Source organism: Microcebus murinus, chromosome 8, assembly GCF_040939455.1.
Source record: "Microcebus murinus isolate Inina chromosome 8, M.murinus_Inina_mat1.0, whole genome shotgun sequence".
NCBI classification, from domain to species: domain Eukaryota; kingdom Metazoa; phylum Chordata; class Mammalia; order Primates; family Cheirogaleidae; genus Microcebus; species Microcebus murinus.
This window is the reverse complement of record NC_134111.1, coordinates 17,554-41,807: the sequence shown is the minus strand read 5'-3', so window position 1 is coordinate 41,807 and position 24,254 is coordinate 17,554. Positions and strand designations below refer to the sequence as shown.

Genomic DNA, 24,254 nt, shown 5'->3' with positions numbered 1-24,254 from the left:
CTCCTCGGCCCCTGCCTGACTGACTCCTTCCCGCCCGGCCTGTCACCTGTCACCTGTCACCGTCCTCGGCCCCTGCCTGACGGGGCTCCTCCGTCGCCTGGGCCTTCCAAGGGCTTGGTGTGGACGCTGCTTCCAGGACGCCCTCCCAGGAACCCGGTAGCAGGGTGGCCGCAGAGTCTCGCGCAACCCAACCGTCCGCCTGCCGCCCTCGCTAAGTGGCCTGCGGGGGACGTGCTCCCGCTGTGCCGCGGGGGCCCAGCCTGGTGTCTTCTCTGAGGCCCCGCGGCTGCCACTCCCCGCAAGGGGGGAGCCGCGGAGGTGGGGACCGGCTCCTCATGGGGACGTACACCCAGCTCTCCACGTCGGATTCCGGGGCTCTCTGTCCTGCCAGAAGGCCCAGCTGGCCTGCGGGTCCTTAGAGTGGCAAAAACATCCGAAAACTGAGATTGAGGGTCCGGTGGGTGTCTGCACTTTTGTGCTGGGCACCCCAGGGAGGCCCGGGGGCTGGCTGGACAACGCGGTCTGCTGGGCTGGGGGGGGGGTTTGGAGGAGCAACTGATGCCCTTTGCACTTTGGGTAGCAAGTGTCTGAGGTGTCTCTGGGCCCTGCGCCATGTGGGGGCGGGGGCGGGGGCAGGGTGGGAGGAGGAGGAGGAGGAGGAGGAGGAGGAGGAGGAGGCGGGAAGGGCCGTGGCCTGCAGTCGTGTTCCCCGGGGTGGCACAGCATGTGGCTTCTTCCACGGGCTGCTTGGCCTGGGCTCCCTGCACCTGGGCCTTTGGAGGACTGGCCCTGTGCTTGCCAACACTTCCTGCAGGGACCCAGAGCTGGGAGGTTGCATCTCTCAGCCCTGGGTCGGGCAGAGCCCCAGCGGGCCATGCCCACAACCTCTCTCAGCACGGGTCCCCCAGAAGGCTCCTTTGGGACCAGGATTCTCTTGCGGGTGACTCTTTAAGGTCTGGCCCCTGGATGGAGGGGCACCAGGAGTAGAGGAGCAGGAAGGGGAAGGGGGTGGCCATGCGAGGGGACACTTTCAGGCCAAGTCCCAGCTTCAGCCTGATCCTCCTAGGAACCCCGGGGTGGACATCACACCTCCTGGTTGCCCCGCTCTGAGACAAGGAGCCGGGCTTCGCATTCCCACAGCAGCCAGTCGTGGGCTGAGGACACCTGGGGCGTTGGGAACTCCCTGGCTTCTCCTTGGTTTAACATCTGGAGCTGCTTGGGAATTGTGCCGCCACACACACCCGAGTGCAGGTGTCTTCTGCACAGACTGCGGGCCTCGCTCTTCTGAATGCCGCTAGCTCGCCACCCACCCACGGGTGAACCTGGTCAGGGTGCTTTCTCTCAGGGGCAGACTCTGATCCGGGCGGGCTACCGGTGTGTCTCTGTTTGCTCCTTTCTTTCTTCCATTTCGGGAAAGGCTTCCCTACTGGGTGTGGAAATCTCCTATGCCTTTCCTCGCCTATTCTGTCAGCTTTCAAATTCTCTTTCAGTTGCCACCCTCACAGATGGATTAGGAAACTCTTTCCGGTGCACTCATTAGTGAAATGACCTCAATGACGCTGGAATCCAATATCTAATCGCCGATTGTTAGCGAGTCCACACGCCAGGGTGGTTGGGGTCCAATGCAGCCCCGGCCAGGCCCAGGCCCCTTGGACTGGGCCACAGGAGGACACAGAGGAGGGTCCCGGCCCCCACGGTAGCGTTGCCGGCAGTTCTCCAAGGGCTCGGGGGTTTTCCAGAGGGAGGAGATGGAGGGGACTGATTTCTTCAGCGCCCCACAAACCACGCCACCCCACCCCACCCATGGGACACATCCCGAGAGAGAGAGAGAGAGAGACGCCCCATACACTCGCTCCCCTCCCCCGTGCGCTGTGCCCCAGCCCTGGCCCGGGGGAACAGGCGGCCGCCCGGCCACAGGGTGGGGGGAGCAGCTGAAAGGGGTTGTGGGGGAGGGCGGCCCCTGGCTGGGGTCAAAGGGCGAGCGCCCCGCCCGCCCGTGCGCAGTCAGCGGCGCTGGGGGTGGGGGCGGGGAGGTGAAGGAGGCCAGGCGAGGAGAGGAGGGGGGCTGGAAGGTCTCCACCTTGGCGGGTCCAGCCGTGGAGGCGCATCTTGTGTGAGTGTGAGTGAGAGACTGAGTGTGAGTGTGTGTGTATAGAGAGACAGCCCCCAACCCCGGCCCGCCGCTCCCTGCCCGCCCCGCCTGTCACCCCCGTCCCTGGGAGCCCGCCGGACCCGGCCGGCGAACTCAACAGGCCCGGCCCGGCGCGGGTCAGCGCCGGCGCGGGGCCTGGGGCGGGAGGAGGCGGCGGGGAAGCGCAGAGAGGCTCCGCTTCTTGAGCGGGGCAGGGGCGCCCTCCGCCGTCCACGGCCACACCACCCCGAACGCGCCCGATCTCGGAAGCTAAGCAGGGTCGGGCCTGGTTAGAACTTGGATGGGAGACCGCCGGGGAATACCGGGTGCCGTAGGCTTCTTCTTCTTCTTCTTTTTTTTTTTTTTGCCTCTGGTTCTGTCGCGTTTCTGGGAGTGCGGGGGCGGCCCCGGGTGGGGGTGACCCCCACCCTCAGCGCCCGCCGCGGTGCCTGGCGCCCCAGCCCGCACTGTGGGGCCTCCTCTTGTCCCGAGCCGCGACACCGCCGCCACGCGGCAGCATGCGTGGCTTCTGGACTGTCAGGTCTCAGACCAAAGGTCTGCTCTGTGGGAACCGACACGCTGGAGGAAACCTTGAGAGTCTGAGAGGGGAGGGAGTTGCAGAAGAAGGCCAGGATGTCATTTTGAGGGAGTATGTGACCAGAACTCGTCCCGTTGCTTTTGGGGTTCTATGGGCTACACGCAGGAATCTTTGGTGGTGGCACCTGATGTTGGGGGATCCGGAGTCACACCCAGACCTGCTCCACAGGCCTCCTTTGACTTTTCTCTTCGGATTCATTATTTTTAAAAAGTGTCTCTTATCTCTAGTATTGCATTTTCTTTTCTCTCTCTTTTCAAGCAGATGATGGGAGTCCAAGTATTAAGGTGACATGTGTTGCCCGTGCCCCCCTACCCCCTGTGTTCTTATTCATTTACCTCTCATGTTGTTCCAGCGTATTGTGGGGGCACCAATGTTAAGGTCGGGTACATCGCCCTCTCCCCGCCTCCCCCCTCGGGTCAGAGCTTCAAGTGCGCCCATCCCCCAGTGGGTGCGCACCCACCCCGTTCCTAAGGGATGTGTATGCCCATCCCCTCCCCACGCCCGCCCGACACCCACCCGATGAAGGTGATTCCTCTGTGTCCACTTAGGTGTCCATCGGTTCGTACCCATTTGCCGGTGAGCGCGAGCACGTGGTGCTCGTGTGTCCATTCTTGGGATACCTGGCTTACTGGAACGGGTTCCAGCTCTGGCCAGGAGAACCACGAGAGGTGCCCTCTCACCGCTGTTCCTCACAGCCGAATAGCACTCCGTGGTGTCCACGCGCCACATTTTATTGACGCACTCGTGGGTCGATGGGCACTCGGGTCACTTCCAGGTCTTTGCGATTGTGACTTGTGCCCTGACTCTAACCCTAACCCTTACCCAGCCCGTCTCCTCCTCGGCCCCTGCCTGACTGACTCCTTCCCGCCCGGCCTGTCACCTGTCACCTGTCACCGTCCTCGGCCCCTGCCTGACGGGGCTCCTCCGTCGCCTGGGCCTTCCAAGGGCTTGGTGTGGACGCTGCTTCCAGGACGCCCTCCCAGGAACCCGGTAGCAGGGTGGCCGCAGCGTCTCGCGCAACCCAACCGTCCGCCTGCCGCCCTCGCTAAGTGGCCTGCGGGGGACGTGCTCCCGCTGTGCCGCGGGGGCCCAGCCTGGTGTCTTCTCTGAGGCCCCGCGGCTGCCACTCCCCGCAAGGGGGGAGCCGCGGAGGTGGGGACCGGCTCCTCATGGGGACGTACACCCAGCTCTCCACGTCGGATTCCGGGGCTCTCTGTCCTGCCAGAAGGCCCAGCTGGCCTGCGGGTCCTTAGAGTGGCAAAAACATCCGAAAACTGAGATTGAGGGTCCGGTGGGTGTCTGCACTTTTGTGCTGGGCACCCCAGGGAGGCCCGGGGGCTGGCTGGACAACGCGGTCTGCTGGGCTGGGGGGGGGGTTTGGAGGAGCAACTGATGCCCTTTGCACTTTGGGTAGCAAGTGTCTGAGGTGTCTCTGGGCCCTGCGCCATGTGGGGGCGGGGGCGGGGGCAGGGTGGGAGGAGGAGGAGGAGGAGGAGGAGGAGGAGGAGGAGGCGGGAAGGGCCGTGGCCTGCAGTCGTGTTCCCCGGGGTGGCACAGCATGTGGCTTCTTCCACGGGCTGCTTGGCCTGGGCTCCCTGCACCTGGGCCTTTGGAGGACTGGCCCTGTGCTTGCCAACACTTCCTGCAGGGACCCAGAGCTGGGAGGTTGCATCTCTCAGCCCTGGGTCGGGCAGAGCCCCAGCGGGCCATGCCCACAACCTCTCTCAGCACGGGTCCCCCAGAAGGCTCCTTTGGGACCAGGATTCTCTTGCGGGTGACTCTTTAAGGTCTGGCCCCTGGATGGAGGGGCACCAGGAGTAGAGGAGCAGGAAGGGGAAGGGGGTGGCCATGCGAGGGGACACTTTCAGGCCAAGTCCCAGCTTCAGCCTGATCCTCCTAGGAACCCCGGGGTGGACATCACACCTCCTGGTTGCCCCGCTCTGAGACAAGGAGCCGGGCTTCGCATTCCCACAGCAGCCAGTCGTGGGCTGAGGACACCTGGGGCGTTGGGAACTCCCTGGCTTCTCCTTGGTTTAACATCTGGAGCTGCTTGGGAATTGTGCCGCCACACACACCCGAGTGCAGGTGTCTTCTGCACAGACTGCGGGCCTCGCTCTTCTGAATGCCGCTAGCTCGCCACCCACCCACGGGTGAACCTGGTCAGGGTGCTTTCTCTCAGGGGCAGACTCTGATCCGGGCGGGCTACCGGTGTGTCTCTGTTTGCTCCTTTCTTTCTTCCATTTCGGGAAAGGCTTCCCTACTGGGTGTGGAAATCTCCTATGCCTTTCCTCGCCTATTCTGTCAGCTTTCAAATTCTCTTTCAGTTGCCACCCTCACAGATGGATTAGGAAACTCTTTCCGGTGCACTCATTAGTGAAATGACCTCAATGACGCTGGAATCCAATATCTAATCGCCGATTGTTAGCGAGTCCACACGCCAGGGTGGTTGGGGTCCAATGCAGCCCCGGCCAGGCCCAGGCCCCTTGGACTGGGCCACAGGAGGACACAGAGGAGGGTCCCGGCCCCCACGGTAGCGTTGCCGGCAGTTCTCCAAGGGCTCGGGGGTTTTCCAGAGGGAGGAGATGGAGGGGACTGATTTCTTCAGCGCCCCACAAACCACGCCACCCCACCCCACCCATGGGACACATCCCGAGAGAGAGAGAGAGAGAGAGAGAGAGAGAGAGAGAGAGAGAGAGAGAGACGCCCCATACACTCGCTCCCCTCCCCCGTGCGCTGTGCCCCAGCCCTGGCCCGGGGGAACAGGCGGCCGCCCGGCCACAGGGTGGGGGGAGCAGCTGAAAGGGGTTGTGGGGGAGGGCGGCCCCTGGCTGGGGTCAAAGGGCGAGCGCCCCGCCCGCCCGTGCGCAGTCAGCGGCGCTGGGGGTGGGGGCGGGGAGGTGAAGGAGGCCAGGCGAGGAGAGGAGGGGGGCTGGAAGGTCTCCACCTTGGCGGGTCCAGCCGTGGAGGCGCATCTTGTGTGAGTGTGAGTGAGAGACTGAGTGTGAGTGTGTGTGTATAGAGAGACAGCCCCCAACCCCGGCCCGCCGCTCCCTGCCCGCCCCGCCTGTCACCCCCGTCCCTGGGAGCCCGCCGGACCCGGCCGGCGAACTCAACAGGCCCGGCCCGGCGCGGGTCAGCGCCGGCGCGGGGCCTGGGGCGGGAGGAGGCGGCGGGGAAGCGCAGAGAGGCTCCGCTTCTTGAGCGGGGCAGGGGCGCCCTCCGCCGTCCACGGCCACACCACCCCGAACGCGCCCGGTCTCGGAAGCTAAGCAGGGTCGGGCCTGGTTAGAACTTGGATGGGAGACCGCCCGGGAATACCGGGTGCCGTAGGCTTCTTCTTCTTTTTTTTTTTTTTTTTTGCCTCTGGTTCTGTCGCGTTTCTGGGAGTGCGGGGGCGGCCCCGGGTGGGGGTGACCCCCACCCTCAGCGCCCGCCGCGGTGCCTGGCGCCCCAGCCCGCACTGTGGGGCCTCCTCTTGTCCCGAGCCGCGACACCGCCGCCACGCGGCAGCATGCGTGGCTTCTGGACTGTCAGGTCTCAGACCAAAGGTCTGCTCTGTGGGAACCGACACGCTGGAGGAAACCTTGAGAGTCTGAGAGGGGAGGGAGTTGCAGAAGAAGGCCAGGATGTCATTTTGAGGGAGTATGTGACCAGAACTCGTCCCGTTGCTTTTGGGGTTCTATGGGCTACACGCAGGAATCTTTGGTGGTGGCACCTGATGTTGGGGGATCCGGAGTCACACCCAGACCTGCTCCACAGGCCTCCTTTGACTTTTCTCTTCGGATTCATTATTTTTAAAAAGTGTCTCTTATCTCTAGTATTGCATTTTCTTTTCTCTCTCTTTTCAAGCAGATGATGGGAGTCCAAGTATTAAGGTGACATGTGTTGCCCGTGCCCCCCTACCCCCTGTGTTCTTATTCATTTACCTCTCATGTTGTTCCAGCGTATTGTGGGGGCACCAATGTTAAGGTCGGGTACATCGCCCTCTCCCCGCCTCCCCCCTCGGGTCAGAGCTTCAAGTGCGCCCATCCCCCAGTGGGTGCGCACCCACCCCGTTCCTAAGGGATGTGTATGCCCATCCCCTCCCCACGCCCGCCCGACACCCACCCGATGAAGGTGATTCCTCTGTGTCCACTTAGGTGTCCATCGGTTCGTACCCATTTGCCGGTGAGCGCGAGCACGTGGTGCTCGTGTGTCCATTCTTGGGATACCTGGCTTACTGGAACGGGTTCCAGCTCTGGCCAGGAGAACCACGAGAGGTGCCCTCTCACCGCTGTTCCTCACAGCCGAATAGCACTCCGTGGTGTCCACGCGCCACATTTTATTGACGCACTCGTGGGTCGATGGGCACTCGGGTCACTTCCAGGTCTTTGCGATTGTGACTTGTGCCCTGACTCTAACCCTAACCCTTACCCAGCCCGTCTCCTCCTCGGCCCCTGCCTGACTGACTCCTTCCCGCCCGGCCTGTCACCTGTCACCTGTCACCGTCCTCGGCCCCTGCCTGACGGGGCTCCTCCGTCGCCTGGGCCTTCCAAGGGCTTGGTGTGGACGCTGCTTCCAGGACGCCCTCCCAGGAACCCGGTAGCAGGGTGGCCGCAGCGTCTCGCGCAACCCAACCGTCCGCCTGCCGCCCTCGCTAAGTGGCCTGCGGGGGACGTGCTCCCGCTGTGCCGCGGGGGCCCAGCCTGGTGTCTTCTCTGAGGCCCCGCGGCTGCCACTCCCCGCAAGGGGGGAGCCGCGGAGGTGGGGACCGGCTCCTCATGGGGACGTACACCCAGCTCTCCACGTCGGATTCCGGGGCTCTCTGTCCTGCCAGAAGGCCCAGCTGGCCTGCGGGTCCTTAGAGTGGCAAAAACATCCGAAAACTGAGATTGAGGGTCCGGTGGGTGTCTGCACTTTTGTGCTGGGCACCCCAGGGAGGCCCGGGGGCTGGCTGGACAACGCGGTCTGCTGGGCTGGGGGGGGGGTTTGGAGGAGCAACTGATGCCCTTTGCACTTTGGGTAGCAAGTGTCTGAGGTGTCTCTGGGCCCTGCGCCATGTGGGGGCGGGGGCGGGGGCAGGGTGGGAGGAGGAGGAGGAGGAGGAGGAGGAGGAGGAGGAGGCGGGAAGGGCCGTGGCCTGCAGTCGTGTTCCCCGGGGTGGCACAGCATGTGGCTTCTTCCACGGGCTGCTTGGCCTGGGCTCCCTGCACCTGGGCCTTTGGAGGACTGGCCCTGTGCTTGCCAACACTTCCTGCAGGGACCCAGAGCTGGGAGGTTGCATCTCTCAGCCCTGGGTCGGGCAGAGCCCCAGCGGGCCATGCCCACAACCTCTCTCAGCACGGGTCCCCCAGAAGGCTCCTTTGGGACCAGGATTCTCTTGCGGGTGACTCTTTAAGGTCTGGCCCCTGGATGGAGGGGCACCAGGAGTAGAGGAGCAGGAAGGGGAAGGGGGTGGCCATGCGAGGGGACACTTTCAGGCCAAGTCCCAGCTTCAGCCTGATCCTCCTAGGAACCCCGGGGTGGACATCACACCTCCTGGTTGCCCCGCTCTGAGACAAGGAGCCGGGCTTCGCATTCCCACAGCAGCCAGTCGTGGGCTGAGGACACCTGGGGCGTTGGGAACTCCCTGGCTTCTCCTTGGTTTAACATCTGGAGCTGCTTGGGAATTGTGCCGCCACACACACCCGAGTGCAGGTGTCTTCTGCACAGACTGCGGGCCTCGCTCTTCTGAATGCCGCTAGCTCGCCACCCACCCACGGGTGAACCTGGTCAGGGTGCTTTCTCTCAGGGGCAGACTCTGATCCGGGCGGGCTACCGGTGTGTCTCTGTTTGCTCCTTTCTTTCTTCCATTTCGGGAAAGGCTTCCCTACTGGGTGTGGAAATCTCCTATGCCTTTCCTCGCCTATTCTGTCAGCTTTCAAATTCTCTTTCAGTTGCCACCCTCACAGATGGATTAGGAAACTCTTTCCGGTGCACTCATTAGTGAAATGACCTCAATGACGCTGGAATCCAATATCTAATCGCCGATTGTTAGCGAGTCCACACGCCAGGGTGGTTGGGGTCCAATGCAGCCCCGGCCAGGCCCAGGCCCCTTGGACTGGGCCACAGGAGGACACAGAGGAGGGTCCCGGCCCCCACGGTAGCGTTGCCGGCAGTTCTCCAAGGGCTCGGGGGTTTTCCAGAGGGAGGAGATGGAGGGGACTGATTTCTTCAGCGCCCCACAAACCACGCCACCCCACCCCACCCATGGGACACATCCCGAGAGAGAGAGAGAGAGAGAGAGACGCCCCATACACTCGCTCCCCTCCCCCGTGCGCTGTGCCCCAGCCCTGGCCCGGGGGAACAGGCGGCCGCCCGGCCACAGGGTGGGGGGAGCAGCTGAAAGGGGTTGTGGGGGAGGGCGGCCCCTGGCTGGGGTCAAAGGGCGAGCGCCCCGCCCGCCCGTGCGCAGTCAGCGGCGCTGGGGGTGGGGGCGGGGAGGTGAAGGAGGCCAGGCGAGGAGAGGAGGGGGGCTGGAAGGTCTCCACCTTGGCGGGTCCAGCCGTGGAGGCGCATCTTGTGTGAGTGTGAGTGAGAGACTGAGTGTGAGTGTGTGTGTATAGAGAGACAGCCCCCAACCCCGGCCCGCCGCTCCCTGCCCGCCCCGCCTGTCACCCCCGTCCCTGGGAGCCCGCCGGACCCGGCCGGCGAACTCAACAGGCCCGGCCCGGCGCGGGTCAGCGCCGGCGCGGGGCCTGGGGCGGGAGGAGGCGGCGGGGAAGCGCAGAGAGGCTCCGCTTCTTGAGCGGGGCAGGGGCGCCCTCCGCCGTCCACGGCCACACCACCCCGAACGCGCCCGATCTCGGAAGCTAAGCAGGGTCGGGCCTGGTTAGAACTTGGATGGGAGACCGCCGGGGAATACCGGGTGCCGTAGGCTTCTTCTTCTTCTTCTTTTTTTTTTTTTTGCCTCTGGTTCTGTCGCGTTTCTGGGAGTGCGGGGGCGGCCCCGGGTGGGGGTGACCCCCACCCTCAGCGCCCGCCGCGGTGCCTGGCGCCCCAGCCCGCACTGTGGGGCCTCCTCTTGTCCCGAGCCGCGACACCGCCGCCACGCGGCAGCATGCGTGGCTTCTGGACTGTCAGGTCTCAGACCAAAGGTCTGCTCTGTGGGAACCGACACGCTGGAGGAAACCTTGAGAGTCTGAGAGGGGAGGGAGTTGCAGAAGAAGGCCAGGATGTCATTTTGAGGGAGTATGTGACCAGAACTCGTCCCGTTGCTTTTGGGGTTCTATGGGCTACACGCAGGAATCTTTGGTGGTGGCACCTGATGTTGGGGGATCCGGAGTCACACCCAGACCTGCTCCACAGGCCTCCTTTGACTTTTCTCTTCGGATTCATTATTTTTAAAAAGTGTCTCTTATCTCTAGTATTGCATTTTCTTTTCTCTCTCTTTTCAAGCAGATGATGGGAGTCCAAGTATTAAGGTGACATGTGTTGCCCGTGCCCCCCTACCCCCTGTGTTCTTATTCATTTACCTCTCATGTTGTTCCAGCGTATTGTGGGGGCACCAATGTTAAGGTCGGGTACATCGCCCTCTCCCCGCCTCCCCCCTCGGGTCAGAGCTTCAAGTGCGCCCATCCCCCAGTGGGTGCGCACCCACCCCGTTCCTAAGGGATGTGTATGCCCATCCCCTCCCCACGCCCGCCCGACACCCACCCGATGAAGGTGATTCCTCTGTGTCCACTTAGGTGTCCATCGGTTCGTACCCATTTGCCGGTGAGCGCGAGCACGTGGTGCTCGTGTGTCCATTCTTGGGATACCTGGCTTACTGGAACGGGTTCCAGCTCTGGCCAGGAGAACCACGAGAGGTGCCCTCTCACCGCTGTTCCTCACAGCCGAATAGCACTCCGTGGTGTCCACGCGCCACATTTTATTGACGCACTCGTGGGTCGATGGGCACTCGGGTCACTTCCAGGTCTTTGCGATTGTGACTTGTGCCCTGACTCTAACCCTAACCCTTACCCAGCCCGTCTCCTCCTCGGCCCCTGCCTGACTGACTCCTTCCCGCCCGGCCTGTCACCTGTCACCTGTCACCGTCCTCGGCCCCTGCCTGACGGGGCTCCTCCGTCGCCTGGGCCTTCCAAGGGCTTGGTGTGGACGCTGCTTCCAGGACGCCCTCCCAGGAACCCGGTAGCAGGGTGGCCGCAGCGTCTCGCGCAACCCAACCGTCCGCCTGCCGCCCTCGCTAAGTGGCCTGCGGGGGACGTGCTCCCGCTGTGCCGCGGGGGCCCAGCCTGGTGTCTTCTCTGAGGCCCCGCGGCTGCCACTCCCCGCAAGGGGGGAGCCGCGGAGGTGGGGACCGGCTCCTCATGGGGACGTACACCCAGCTCTCCACGTCGGATTCCGGGGCTCTCTGTCCTGCCAGAAGGCCCAGCTGGCCTGCGGGTCCTTAGAGTGGCAAAAACATCCGAAAACTGAGATTGAGGGTCCGGTGGGTGTCTGCACTTTTGTGCTGGGCACCCCAGGGAGGCCCGGGGGCTGGCTGGACAACGCGGTCTGCTGGGCTGGGGGGGGGGTTTGGAGGAGCAACTGATGCCCTTTGCACTTTGGGTAGCAAGTGTCTGAGGTGTCTCTGGGCCCTGCGCCATGTGGGGGCGGGGGCGGGGGCAGGGTGGGAGGAGCAGGAGGAGGAGGAGGAGGAGGAGGAGGAGGAGGCGGGAAGGGCCGTGGCCTGCAGTCGTGTTCCCCGGGGTGGCACAGCATGTGGCTTCTTCCACGGGCTGCTTGGCCTGGGCTCCCTGCACCTGGGCCTTTGGAGGACTGGCCCTGTGCTTGCCAACACTTCCTGCAGGGACCCAGAGCTGGGAGGTTGCATCTCTCAGCCCTGGGTCGGGCAGAGCCCCAGCGGGCCATGCCCACAACCTCTCTCAGCACGGGTCCCCCAGAAGGCTCCTTTGGGACCAGGATTCTCTTGCGGGTGACTCTTTAAGGTCTGGCCCCTGGATGGAGGGGCACCAGGAGTAGAGGAGCAGGAAGGGGAAGGGGGTGGCCATGCGAGGGGACACTTTCAGGCCAAGTCCCAGCTTCAGCCTGATCCTCCTAGGAACCCCGGGGTGGACATCACACCTCCTGGTTGCCCCGCTCTGAGACAAGGAGCCGGGCTTCGCATTCCCACAGCAGCCAGTCGTGGGCTGAGGACACCTGGGGCGTTGGGAACTCCCTGGCTTCTCCTTGGTTTAACATCTGGAGCTGCTTGGGAATTGTGCCGCCACACACACCCGAGTGCAGGTGTCTTCTGCACAGACTGCGGGCCTCGCTCTTCTGAATGCCGCTAGCTCGCCACCCACCCACGGGTGAACCTGGTCAGGGTGCTTTCTCTCAGGGGCAGACTCTGATCCGGGCGGGCTACCGGTGTGTCTCTGTTTGCTCCTTTCTTTCTTCCATTTCGGGAAAGGCTTCCCTACTGGGTGTGGAAATCTCCTATGCCTTTCCTCGCCTATTCTGTCAGCTTTCAAATTCTCTTTCAGTTGCCACCCTCACAGATGGATTAGGAAACTCTTTCCGGTGCACTCATTAGTGAAATGACCTCAATGACGCTGGAATCCAATATCTAATCGCCGATTGTTAGCGAGTCCACACGCCAGGGTGGTCGGGGTCCAATGCAGCCCCGGCCAGGCCCAGGCCCCTTGGACTGGGCCACAGGAGGACACAGAGGAGGGTCCCGGCCCCCACGAAGCGGTGCCGGCAGTTCTCCAAGGGCTCGGGGGTTTTCCAGAGGTAGGAGATGGAGGGGACTGATTTCTTCAGCGCCCCACAAACCACGCCACCCCACCCCACCCATGGGACACATCCCGAGAGAGAGAGAGACGCCCCATACACTCGCTCCCCTCCCCCGTGCGCTGTGCCCCAGCCCTGGCCCGGGGGAACAGGCGGCCGCCCGGCCACAGGGTGGGGGGAGCAGCTGAAAGGGGTTGTGGGGGAGGGCGGCCCCTGGCTGGGGTCAAAGGGCGAGCGCCCCGCCCGCCCGTGCGCAGTCAGCGGCGCTGGGGGTGGGGGCGGGGAGGTGAAGGAGGCCAGGCGAGGAGAGGAGGGGGGCTGGAAGGTCTCCACCTTGGCGGGTCCAGCCGTGGAGGCGCATCTTGTGTGAGTGTGAGTGAGAGACTGAGTGTGAGTGTGTGTGTATAGAGAGACAGCCCCCAACCCCGGCCCGCCGCTCCCTGCCCGCCCCGCCTGTCACCCCCGTCCCTGGGAGCCCGCCGGACCCGGCCGGCGAACTCAACAGGCCCGGCCCGGCGCGGGTCAGCGCCGGCGCGGGGCCTGGGGCGGGAGGAGGCGGCGGGGAAGCGCAGAGAGGCTCCGCTTCTTGAGCGGGGCAGGGGCGCCCTCCGCCGTCCACGGCCACACCACCCCGAACGCGCCCGGTCTCGGAAGCTAAGCAGGGTCGGGCCTGGTTAGAACTTGGATGGGAGACCGCCCGGGAATACCGGGTGCCGTAGGCTTCTTCTTCTTCTTTTTTTTTTTTTTTTGCCTCTGGTTCTGTCGCGTTTCTGGGAGTGCGGGGGCGGCCCCGGGTGGGGGTGACCCCCACCCTCAGCGCCCGCCGCGGTGCCTGGCGCCCCAGCCCGCACTGTGGGGCCTCCTCTTGTCCCGAGCCGCGACACCGCCGCCACGCGGCAGCATGCGTGGCTTCTGGACTGTCAGGTCTCAGACCAAAGGTCTGCTCTGTGGGAACCGACACGCTGGAGGAAACCTTGAGAGTCTGAGAGGGGAGGGAGTTGCAGAAGAAGGCCAGGATGTCATTTTGAGGGAGTATGTGACCAGAACTCGTCCCGTTGCTTTTGGGGTTCTATGGGCTACACGCAGGAATCTTTGGTGGTGGCACCTGATGTTGGGGGATCCGGAGTCACACCCAGACCTGCTCCACAGGCCTCCTTTGACTTTTCTCTTCGGATTCATTATTTTTAAAAAGTGTCTCTTATCTCTAGTATTGCATTTTCTTTTCTCTCTCTTTTCAAGCAGATGATGGGAGTCCAAGTATTAAGGTGACATGTGTTGCCCGTGCCCCCCTACCCCCTGTGTTCTTATTCATTTACCTCTCATGTTGTTCCAGCGTATTGTGGGGGCACCAATGTTAAGGTCGGGTACATCGCCCTCTCCCCGCCTCCCCCCTCGGGTCAGAGCTTCAAGTGCGCCCATCCCCCAGTGGGTGCGCACCCACCCCGTTCCTAAGGGATGTGTATGCCCATCCCCTCCCCACGCCCGCCCGACACCCACCCGATGAAGGTGATTCCTCTGTGTCCACTTAGGTGTCCATCGGTTCGTACCCATTTGCCGGTGAGCGCGAGCACGTGGTGCTCGTGTGTCCATTCTTGGGATACCTGGCTTACTGGAACGGGTTCCAGCTCTGGCCAGGAGAACCACGAGAGGTGCCCTCTCACCGCTGTTCCTCACAGCCGAATAGCACTCCGTGGTGTCCACGCGCCACATTTTATTGACGCACTCGTGGGTCGATGGGCACTCGGGTCACTTCCAGGTCTTTGCGATTGTGACTTGTGCCCTGACTCTAACCCTAACCCTTACCCAGCCCGTCTCCTCCTCGGCCCCTGCCTGACTGACTCCTTCCCGCCCGGCCTGTCACCTGTCACCTGTCACCGTCCTCGGCCCCTGCCTGACGGGGCTCCTCCGTCGCCTGGGCCTTCCAAGGGCTTGGTGTGGACGCTGCTTCCAGGACGCCCTCCCAGGAACCCGGTAGCAGGGTGGCCGCAGCGTCTCGCGCAACCCAACCGTCCGCCTGCCGCCCTCGCTAAGTGGCCTGCGGGGGACGTGCTCCCGCTGTGCCGCGGGGGCCCAGCCTGGTGTCTTCTCTGAGGCCCCGCGGCTGCCACTCCCCGCAAGGGGGGAGCCGCGGAGGTGGGGACCGGCTCCTCATGGGGACGTACACCCAGCTCTCCACGTCGGATTCCGGGGCTCTCTGTCCTGCCAGAAGGCCCAGCTGGCCTGCGGGTCCTTAGAGTGGCAAAAACATCCGAAAACTGAGATTGAGGGTCCGGTGGGTGTCTGCACTTTTGTGCTGGGCACCCCAGGGAGGCCCGGGGGCTGGCTGGACAACGCGGTCTGCTGGGCTGGGGGGGGGGTTTGGAGGAGCAACTGATGCCCTTTGCACTTTGGGTAGCAAGTGTCTGAGGTGTCTCTGGGCCCTGCGCCATGTGGGGGCGGGGGCGGGGGCAGGGTGGGAGGAGGAGGAGGAGGAGGAGGAGGAGGAGGAGGAGGAGGCGGGAAGGGCCGTGGCCTGCAGTCGTGTTCCCCGGGGTGGCACAGCATGTGGCTTCTTCCACGGGCTGCTTGGCCTGGGCTCCCTGCACCTGGGCCTTTGGAGGACTGGCCCTGTGCTTGCCAACACTTCCTGCAGGGACCCAGAGCTGGGAGGTTGCATCTCTCAGCCCTGGGTCGGGCAGAGCCCCAGCGGGCCATGCCCACAACCTCTCTCAGCACGGGTCCCCCAGAAGGCTCCTTTGGGACCAGGATTCTCTTGCGGGTGACTCTTTAAGGTCTGGCCCCTGGATGGAGGGGCACCAGGAGTAGAGGAGCAGGAAGGGGAAGGGGGTGGCCATGCGAGGGGACACTTTCAGGCCAAGTCCCAGCTTCAGCCTGATCCTCCTAGGAACCCCGGGGTGGACATCACACCTCCTGGTTGCCCCGCTCTGAGACAAGGAGCCGGGCTTCGCATTCCCACAGCAGCCAGTCGTGGGCTGAGGACACCTGGGGCGTTGGGAACTCCCTGGCTTCTCCTTGGTTTAACATCTGGAGCTGCTTGGGAATTGTGCCGCCACACACACCCGAGTGCAGGTGTCTTCTGCACAGACTGCGGGCCTCGCTCTTCTGAATGCCGCTAGCTCGCCACCCACCCACGGGTGAACCTGGTCAGGGTGCTTTCTCTCAGGGGCAGACTCTGATCCGGGCGGGCTACCGGTGTGTCTCTGTTTGCTCCTTTCTTTCTTCCATTTCGGGAAAGGCTTCCCTACTGGGTGTGGAAATCTCCTATGCCTTTCCTCGCCTATTCTGTCAGCTTTCAAATTCTCTTTCAGTTGCCACCCTCACAGATGGATTAGGAAACTCTTTCCGGTGCACTCATTAGTGAAATGACCTCAATGACGCTGGAATCCAATATCTAATCGCCGATTGTTAGCGAGTCCACACGCCAGGGTGGTTGGGGTCCAATGCAGCCCCGGCCAGGCCCAGGCCCCTTGGACTGGGCCACAGGAGGACACAGAGGAGGGTCCCGGCCCCCACGGTAGCGTTGCCGGCAGTTCTCCAAGGGCTCGGGGGTTTTCCAGAGGGAGGAGATGGAGGGGACTGATTTCTTCAGCGCCCCACAAACCACGCCACCCCACCCCACCCATGGGACACATCCCGAGAGAGAGAGAGAGAGAGACGCCCCATACACTCGCTCCCCTCCCCCGTGCGCTGTGCCCCAGCCCTGGCCCGGGGGAACAGGCGGCCGCCCGGCCACAGGGTGGGGGGAGCAGCTGAAAGGGGTTGTGGGGGAGGGCGGCCCCTGGCTGGGGTCAAAGGGCGAGCGCCCCGCCCGCCCGTGCGCAGTCAGCGGCGCTGGGGGTGGGGGCGGGGAGGTGAAGGAGGCCAGGCGAGGAGAGGAGGGGGGCTGGAAGGTCTCCACCTTGGCGGGTCCAGCCGTGGAGGCGCATCTTGTGTGAGTGTGAGTGAGAGACTGAGTGTGAGTGTGTGTGTATAGAGAGACAGCCCCCAACCCCGGCCCGCCGCTCCCTGCCCGCCCCGCCTGTCACCCCCGTCCCTGGGAGCCCGCCGGACCCGGCCGGCGAACTCAACAGGCCCGGCCCGGCGCGGGTCAGCGCCGGCGCGGGGCCTGGGGCGGGAGGAGGCGGCGGGGAAGCGCAGAGAGGCTCCGCTTCTTGAGCGGGGCAGGGGCGCCCTCCGCCGTCCACGGCCACACCACCCCGAACGCGCCCGATCTCGGAAGCTAAGCAGGGTCGGGCCTGGTTAGAACTTGGATGGGAGACCGCCGGGGAATACCGGGTGCCGTAGGCTTCTTCTTCTTCTTCTTTTTTTTTTTTTTTGCCTCTGGTTCTGTCGCGTTTCTGGGAGTGCGGGGGCGGCCCCGGGTGGGGGTGACCCCCACCCTCAGCGCCCGCCGCGGTGCCTGGCGCCCCAGCCCGCACTGTGGGGCCTCCTCTTGTCCCGAGCCGCGACACCGCCGCCACGCGGCAGCATGCGTGGCTTCTGGACTGTCAGGTCTCAGACCAAAGGTCTGCTCTGTGGGAACCGACACGCTGGAGGAAACCTTGAGAGTCTGAGAGGGGAGGGAGTTGCAGAAGAAGGCCAGGATGTCATTTTGAGGGAGTATGTGACCAGAACTCGTCCCGTTGCTTTTGGGGTTCTATGGGCTACACGCAGGAATCTTTGGTGGTGGCACCTGATGTTGGGGGATCCGGAGTCACACCCAGACCTGCTCCACAGGCCTCCTTTGACTTTTCTCTTCGGATTCATTATTTTTAAAAAGTGTCTCTTATCTCTAGTATTGCATTTTCTTTTCTCTCTCTTTTCAAGCAGATGATGGGAGTCCAAGTATTAAGGTGACATGTGTTGCCCGTGCCCCCCTACCCCCTGTGTTCTTATTCATTTACCTCTCATGTTGTTCCAGCGTATTGTGGGGGCACCAATGTTAAGGTCGGGTACATCGCCCTCTCCCCGCCTCCCCCCTCGGGTCAGAGCTTCAAGTGCGCCCATCCCCCAGTGGGTGCGCACCCACCCCGTTCCTAAGGGATGTGTATGCCCATCCCCTCCCCACGCCCGCCCGACACCCACCCGATGAAGGTGATTCCTCTGTGTCCACTTAGGTGTCCATCGGTTCGTACCCATTTGCCGGTGAGCGCGAGCACGTGGTGCTCGTGTGTCCATTCTTGGGATACCTGGCTTACTGGAACGGGTTCCAGCTCTGGCCAGGAGAACCACGAGAGGTGCCCTCTCACCGCTGTTCCTCACAGCCGAATAGCACTCCGTGGTGTCCACGCGCCACATTTTATTGACGCACTCGTGGGTCGATGGGCACTCGGGTCACTTCCAGGTCTTTGCGATTGTGACTTGTGCCCTGACTCTAACCCTAACCCTTACCCAGCCCGTCTCCTCCTCGGCCCCTGCCTGACTGACTCCTTCCCGCCCGGCCTGTCACCTGTCACCTGTCACCGTCCTCGGCCCCTGCCTGACGGGGCTCCTCCGTCGCCTGGGCCTTCCAAGGGCTTGGTGTGGACGCTGCTTCCAGGACGCCCTCCCAGGAACCCGGTAGCAGGGTGGCCGCAGCGTCTCGCGCAACCCAACCGTCCGCCTGCCGCCCTCGCTAAGTGGCCTGCGGGGGACGTGCTCCCGCTGTGCCGCGGGGGCCCAGCCTGGTGTCTTCTCTGAGGCCCCGCGGCTGCCACTCCCCGCAAGGGGGGAGCCGCGGAGGTGGGGACCGGCTCCTCATGGGGACGTACACCCAGCTCTCCACGTCGGATTCCGGGGCTCTCTGTCCTGCCAGAAGGCCCAGCTGGCCTGCGGGTCCTTAGAGTGGCAAAAACATCCGAAAACTGAGATTGAGGGTCCGGTGGGTGTCTGCACTTTTGTGCTGGGCACCCCAGGGAGGCCCGGGGGCTGGCTGGACAACGCGGTCTGCTGGGCTGGGGGGGGGGTTTGGAGGAGCAACTGATGCCCTTTGCACTTTGGGTAGCAAGTGTCTGAGGTGTCTCTGGGCCCTGCGCCATGTGGGGGCGGGGGCGGGGGCAGGGTGGGAGGAGGAGGAGGAGGAGGAGGAGGAGGAGGAGGCGGGAAGGGCCGTGGCCTGCAGTCGTGTTCCCCGGGGTGGCACAGCATGTGGCTTCTTCCACGGGCTGCTTGGCCTGGGCTCCCTGCACCTGGGCCTTTGGAGGACTGGCCCTGTGCTTGCCAACACTTCCTGCAGGGACCCAGAGCTGGGAGGTTGCATCTCTCAGCCCTGGGTCGGGCAGAGCCCCAGCGGGCCATGCCCACAACCTCTCTCAGCACGGGTCCCCCAGAAGGCTCCTTTGGGACCAGGATTCTCTTGCGGGTGACTCTTTAAGGTCTGGCCCCTGGATGGAGGGGCACCAGGAGTAGAGGAGCAGGAAGGGGAAGGGGGTGGCCATGCGAGGGGACACTTTCAGGCCAAGTCCCAGCTTCAGCCTGATCCTCCTAGGAACCCCGGGGTGGACATCACACCTCCTGGTTGCCCCGCTCTGAGACAAGGAGCCGGGCTTCGCATTCCCACAGCAGCCAGTCGTGGGCTGAGGACACCTGGGGCGTTGGGAACTCCCTGGCTTCTCCTTGGTTTAACATCTGGAGCTGCTTGGGAATTGTGCCGCCACACACACCCGAGTGCAGGTGTCTTCTGCACAGACTGCGGGCCTCGCTCTTCTGAATGCCGCTAGCTCGCCACCCACCCACGGGTGAACCTGGTCAGGGTGCTTTCTCTCAGGGGCAGACTCTGATCCGGGCGGGCTACCGGTGTGTCTCTGTTTGCTCCTTTCTTTCTTCCATTTCGGGAAAGGCTTCCCTACTGGGTGTGGAAATCTCCTATGCCTTTCCTCGCCTATTCTGTCAGCTTTCAAATTCTCTTTCAGTTGCCACCCTCACAGATGGATTAGGAAACTCTTTCCGGTGCACTCATTAGTGAAATGACCTCAATGACGCTGGAATCCAATATCTAATCGCCGATTGTTAGCGAGTCCACACGCCAGGGTGGTCGGGGTCCAATGCAGCCCCGGCCAGGCCCAGGCCCCTTGGACTGGGCCACAGGAGGACACAGAGGAGGGTCCCGGCCCCCACGAAGCGGTGCCGGCAGTTCTCCAAGGGCTCGGGGGTTTTCCAGAGGTAGGAGATGGAGGGGACTGATTTCTTCAGCGCCCCACAAACCACGCCACCCCACCCCACCCATGGGACACATCCCGAGAGAGAGAGAGACGCCCCATACACTCGCTCCCCTCCCCCGTGCGCTGTGCCCCAGCCCTGGCCCGGGGGAACAGGCGGCCGCCCGGCCACAGGGTGGGGGGAGCAGCTGAAAGGGGTTGTGGGGGAGGGCGGCCCCTGGCTGGGGTCAAAGGGCGAGCGCCCCGCCCGCCCGTGCGCAGTCAGCGGCGCTGGGGGTGGGGGCGGGGAGGTGAAGGAGGCCAGGCGAGGAGAGGAGGGGGGCTGGAAGGTCTCCACCTTGGCGGGTCCAGCCGTGGAGGCGCATCTTGTGTGAGTGTGAGAGACTGAGTGTGAGTGTGTGTGTATAGAGAGACAGCCCCCAACCCCGGCCCGCCGCTCCCTGCCCGCCCCGCCTGTCACCCCCGTCCCTGGGAGCCCGCCGGACCCGGCCGGCGAACTCAACAGGCCCGGCCCGGCGCGGGTCAGCGCCGGCGCGGGGCCTGGGGCGGGAGGAGGCGGCGGGGAAGCGCAGAGAGGCTCCGCTTCTTGAGCGGGGCAGGGGCGCCCTCCGCCGTCCACGGCCACACCACCCCGAACGCGCCCGGTCTCGGAAGCTAAGCAGGGTCGGGCCTGGTTAGAACTTGGATGGGAGACCGCCCGGGAATACCGGGTGCCGTAGGCTTCTTCTTCTTCTTTTTTTTTTTTTTTTGCCTCTGGTTCTGTCGCGTTTCTGGGAGTGCGGGGGCGGCCCCGGGTGGGGGTGACCCCCACCCTCAGCGCCCGCCGCGGTGCCTGGCGCCCCAGCCCGCACTGTGGGGCCTCCTCTTGTCCCGAGCCGCGACACCGCCGCCACGCGGCAGCATGCGTGGCTTCTGGACTGTCAGGTCTCAGACCAAAGGTCTGCTCTGTGGGAACCGACACGCTGGAGGAAACCTTGAGAGTCTGAGAGGGGAGGGAGTTGCAGAAGAAGGCCAGGATGTCATTTTGAGGGAGTATGTGACCAGAACTCGTCCCGTTGCTTTTGGGGTTCTATGGGCTACACGCAGGAATCTTTGGTGGTGGCACCTGATGTTGGGGGATCCGGAGTCACACCCAGACCTGCTCCACAGGCCTCCTTTGACTTTTCTCTTCGGATTCATTATTTTTAAAAAGTGTCTCTTATCTCTAGTATTGCATTTTCTTTTCTCTCTCTTTTCAAGCAGATGATGGGAGTCCAAGTATTAAGGTGACATGTGTTGCCCGTGCCCCCCTACCCCCTGTGTTCTTATTCATTTACCTCTCATGTTGTTCCAGCGTATTGTGGGGGCACCAATGTTAAGGTCGGGTACATCGCCCTCTCCCCGCCTCCCCCCTCGGGTCAGAGCTTCAAGTGCGCCCATCCCCCAGTGGGTGCGCACCCACCCCGTTCCTAAGGGATGTGTATGCCCATCCCCTCCCCACGCCCGCCCGACACCCACCCGATGAAGGTGATTCCTCTGTGTCCACTTAGGTGTCCATCGGTTCGTACCCATTTGCCGGTGAGCGCGAGCACGTGGTGCTCGTGTGTCCATTCTTGGGATACCTGGCTTACTGGAACGGGTTCCAGCTCTGGCCAGGAGAACCACGAGAGGTGCCCTCTCACCGCTGTTCCTCACAGCCGAATAGCACTCCGTGGTGTCCACGCGCCACATTTTATTGACGCACTCGTGGGTCGATGGGCACTCGGGTCACTTCCAGGTCTTTGCGATTGTGACTTGTGCCCTGACTCTAACCCTAACCCTTACCCAGCCCGTCTCCTCCTCGGCCCCTGCCTGACTGACTCCTTCCCGCCCGGCCTGTCACCTGTCACCTGTCACCGTCCTCGGCCCCTGCCTGACGGGGCTCCTCCGTCGCCTGGGCCTTCCAAGGGCTTGGTGTGGACGCTGCTTCCAGGACGCCCTCCCAGGAACCCGGTAGCAGGGTGGCCGCAGCGTCTCGCGCAACCCAACCGTCCGCCTGCCGCCCTCGCTAAGTGGCCTGCGGGGGACGTGCTCCCGCTGTGCCGCGGGGGCCCAGCCTGGTGTCTTCTCTGAGGCCCCGCGGCTGCCACTCCCCGCAAGGGGGGAGCCGCGGAGGTGGGGACCGGCTCCTCATGGGGACGTACACCCAGCTCTCCACGTCGGATTCCGGGGCTCTCTGTCCTGCCAGAAGGCCCAGCTGGCCTGCGGGTCCTTAGAGTGGCAAAAACATCCGAAAACTGAGATTGAGGGTCCGGTGGGTGTCTGCACTTTTGTGCTGGGCACCCCAGGGAGGCCCGGGGGCTGGCTGGACAACGCGGTCTGCTGGGCTGGGGGGGGGGTTTGGAGGAGCAACTGATGCCCTTTGCACTTTGGGTAGCAAGTGTCTGAGGTGTCTCTGGGCCCTGCGCCATGTGGGGGCGGGGGCGGGGGCAGGGTGGGAGGAGGAGGAGGAGGAGGAGGAGGAGGAGGAGGAGGCGGGAAGGGCCGTGGCCTGCAGTCGTGTTCCCCGGGGTGGCACAGCATGTGGCTTCTTCCACGGGCTGCTTGGCCTGGGCTCCCTGCACCTGGGCCTTTGGAGGACTGGCCCTGTGCTTGCCAACACTTCCTGCAGGGACCCAGAGCTGGGAGGTTGCATCTCTCAGCCCTGGGTCGGGCAGAGCCCCAGCGGGCCATGCCCACAACCTCTCTCAGCACGGGTCCCCCAGAAGGCTCCTTTGGGACCAGGATTCTCTTGCGGGTGACTCTTTAAGGTCTGGCCCCTGGATGGAGGGGCACCAGGAGTAGAGGAGCAGGAAGGGGAAGGGGGTGGCCATGCGAGGGGACACTTTCAGGCCAAGTCCCAGCTTCAGCCTGATCCTCCTAGGAACCCCGGGGTGGACATCACACCTCCTGGTTGCCCCGCTCTGAGACAAGGAGCCGGGCTTCGCATTCCCACAGCAGCCAGTCGTGGGCTGAGGACACCTGGGGCGTTGGGAACTCCCTGGCTTCTCCTTGGTTTAACATCTGGAGCTGCTTGGGAATTGTGCCGCCACACACACCCGAGTGCAGGTGTCTTCTGCACAGACTGCGGGCCTCGCTCTTCTGAATGCCGCTAGCTCGCCACCCACCCACGGGTGAACCTGGTCAGGGTGCTTTCTCTCAGGGGCAGACTCTGATCCGGGCGGGCTACCGGTGTGTCTCTGTTTGCTCCTTTCTTTCTTCCATTTCGGGAAAGGCTTCCCTACTGGGTGTGGAAATCTCCTATGCCTTTCCTCGCCTATTCTGTCAGCTTTCAAATTCTCTTTCAGTTGCCACCCTCACAGATGGATTAGGAAACTCTTTCCGGTGCACTCATTAGTGAAATGACCTCAATGACGCTGGAATCCAATATCTAATCGCCGATTGTTAGCGAGTCCACACGCCAGGGTGGTTGGGGTCCAATGCAGCCCCGGCCAGGCCCAGGCCCCTTGGACTGGGCCACAGGAGGACACAGAGGAGGGTCCCGGCCCCCACGGTAGCGTTGCCGGCAGTTCTCCAAGGGCTCGGGGGTTTTCCAGAGGGAGGAGATGGAGGGGACTGATTTCTTCAGCGCCCCACAAACCACGCCACCCCACCCCACCCATGGGACACATCCCGAGAGAGAGAGAGAGAGAGACGCCCCATACACTCGCTCCCCTCCCCCGTGCGCTGTGCCCCAGCCCTGGCCCGGGGGAACAGGCGGCCGCCCGGCCACAGGGTGGGGGGAGCAGCTGAAAGGGGTTGTGGGGGAGGGCGGCCCCTGGCTGGGGTCAAAGGGCGAGCGCCCCGCCCGCCCGTGCGCAGTCAGCGGCGCTGGGGGTGGGGGCGGGGAGGTGAAGGAGGCCAGGCGAGGAGAGGAGGGGGGCTGGAAGGTCTCCACCTTGGCGGGTCCAGCCGTGGAGGCGCATCTTGTGTGAGTGTGAGTGAGAGACTGAGTGTGAGTGTGTGTGTATAGAGAGACAGCCCCCAACCCCGGCCCGCCGCTCCCTGCCCGCCCCGCCTGTCACCCCCGTCCCTGGGAGCCCGCCGGACCCGGCCGGCGAACTCAACAGGCCCGGCCCGGCGCGGGTCAGCGCCGGCGCGGGGCCTGGGGCGGGAGGAGGCGGCGGGGAAGCGCAGAGAGGCTCCGCTTCTTGAGCGGGGCAGGGGCGCCCTCCGCCGTCCACGGCCACACCACCCCGAACGCGCCCGATCTCGGAAGCTAAGCAGGGTCGGGCCTGGTTAGAACTTGGATGGGAGACCGCCGGGGAATACCGGGTGCCGTAGGCTTCTTCTTCTTCTTCTTTTTTTTTTTTTTTGCCTCTGGTTCTGTCGCGTTTCTGGGAGTGCGGGGGCGGCCCCGGGTGGGGGTGACCCCCACCCTCAGCGCCCGCCGCGGTGCCTGGCGCCCCAGCCCGCACTGTGGGGCCTCCTCTTGTCCCGAGCCGCGACACCGCCGCCACGCGGCAGCATGCGTGGCTTCTGGACTGTCAGGTCTCAGACCAAAGGTCTGCTCTGTGGGAACCGACACGCTGGAGGAAACCTTGAGAGTCTGAGAGGGGAGGGAGTTGCAGAAGAAGGCCAGGATGTCATTTTGAGGGAGTATGTGACCAGAACTCGTCCCGTTGCTTTTGGGGTTCTATGGGCTACACGCAGGAATCTTTGGTGGTGGCACCTGATG

The 24,254-nt window shown here is 63.9% G+C and overlaps 7 pseudogenes; all 7 read left to right on the top strand.

Moving 5' to 3' along the window:
• Window positions 1-2,360: 2,360 nt before the first annotated feature.
• Window positions 2,361-2,469, top strand: LOC142872652 (uncharacterized; annotated as a pseudogene).
• Window positions 2,470-5,953: 3,484 nt separating this feature from the next.
• LOC142872733 (uncharacterized) lies at window positions 5,954-6,062 on the top strand (annotated as a pseudogene).
• Window positions 6,063-9,518: 3,456 nt separating this feature from the next.
• LOC142872651 (uncharacterized) lies at window positions 9,519-9,627 on the top strand (annotated as a pseudogene).
• Window positions 9,628-13,077: 3,450 nt separating this feature from the next.
• Window positions 13,078-13,186, top strand: LOC142872732 (uncharacterized; annotated as a pseudogene).
• A 3,456-nt stretch (window positions 13,187-16,642) lies between these two features.
• On the top strand, window positions 16,643-16,751 carry LOC142872650 (uncharacterized; annotated as a pseudogene).
• Window positions 16,752-20,192: 3,441 nt separating this feature from the next.
• Window positions 20,193-20,301, top strand: LOC142872731 (uncharacterized; annotated as a pseudogene).
• A 3,453-nt stretch (window positions 20,302-23,754) lies between these two features.
• LOC142872649 (uncharacterized) lies at window positions 23,755-23,863 on the top strand (annotated as a pseudogene).
• The last annotated feature ends 391 nt before the right edge of the window (window positions 23,864-24,254 follow it).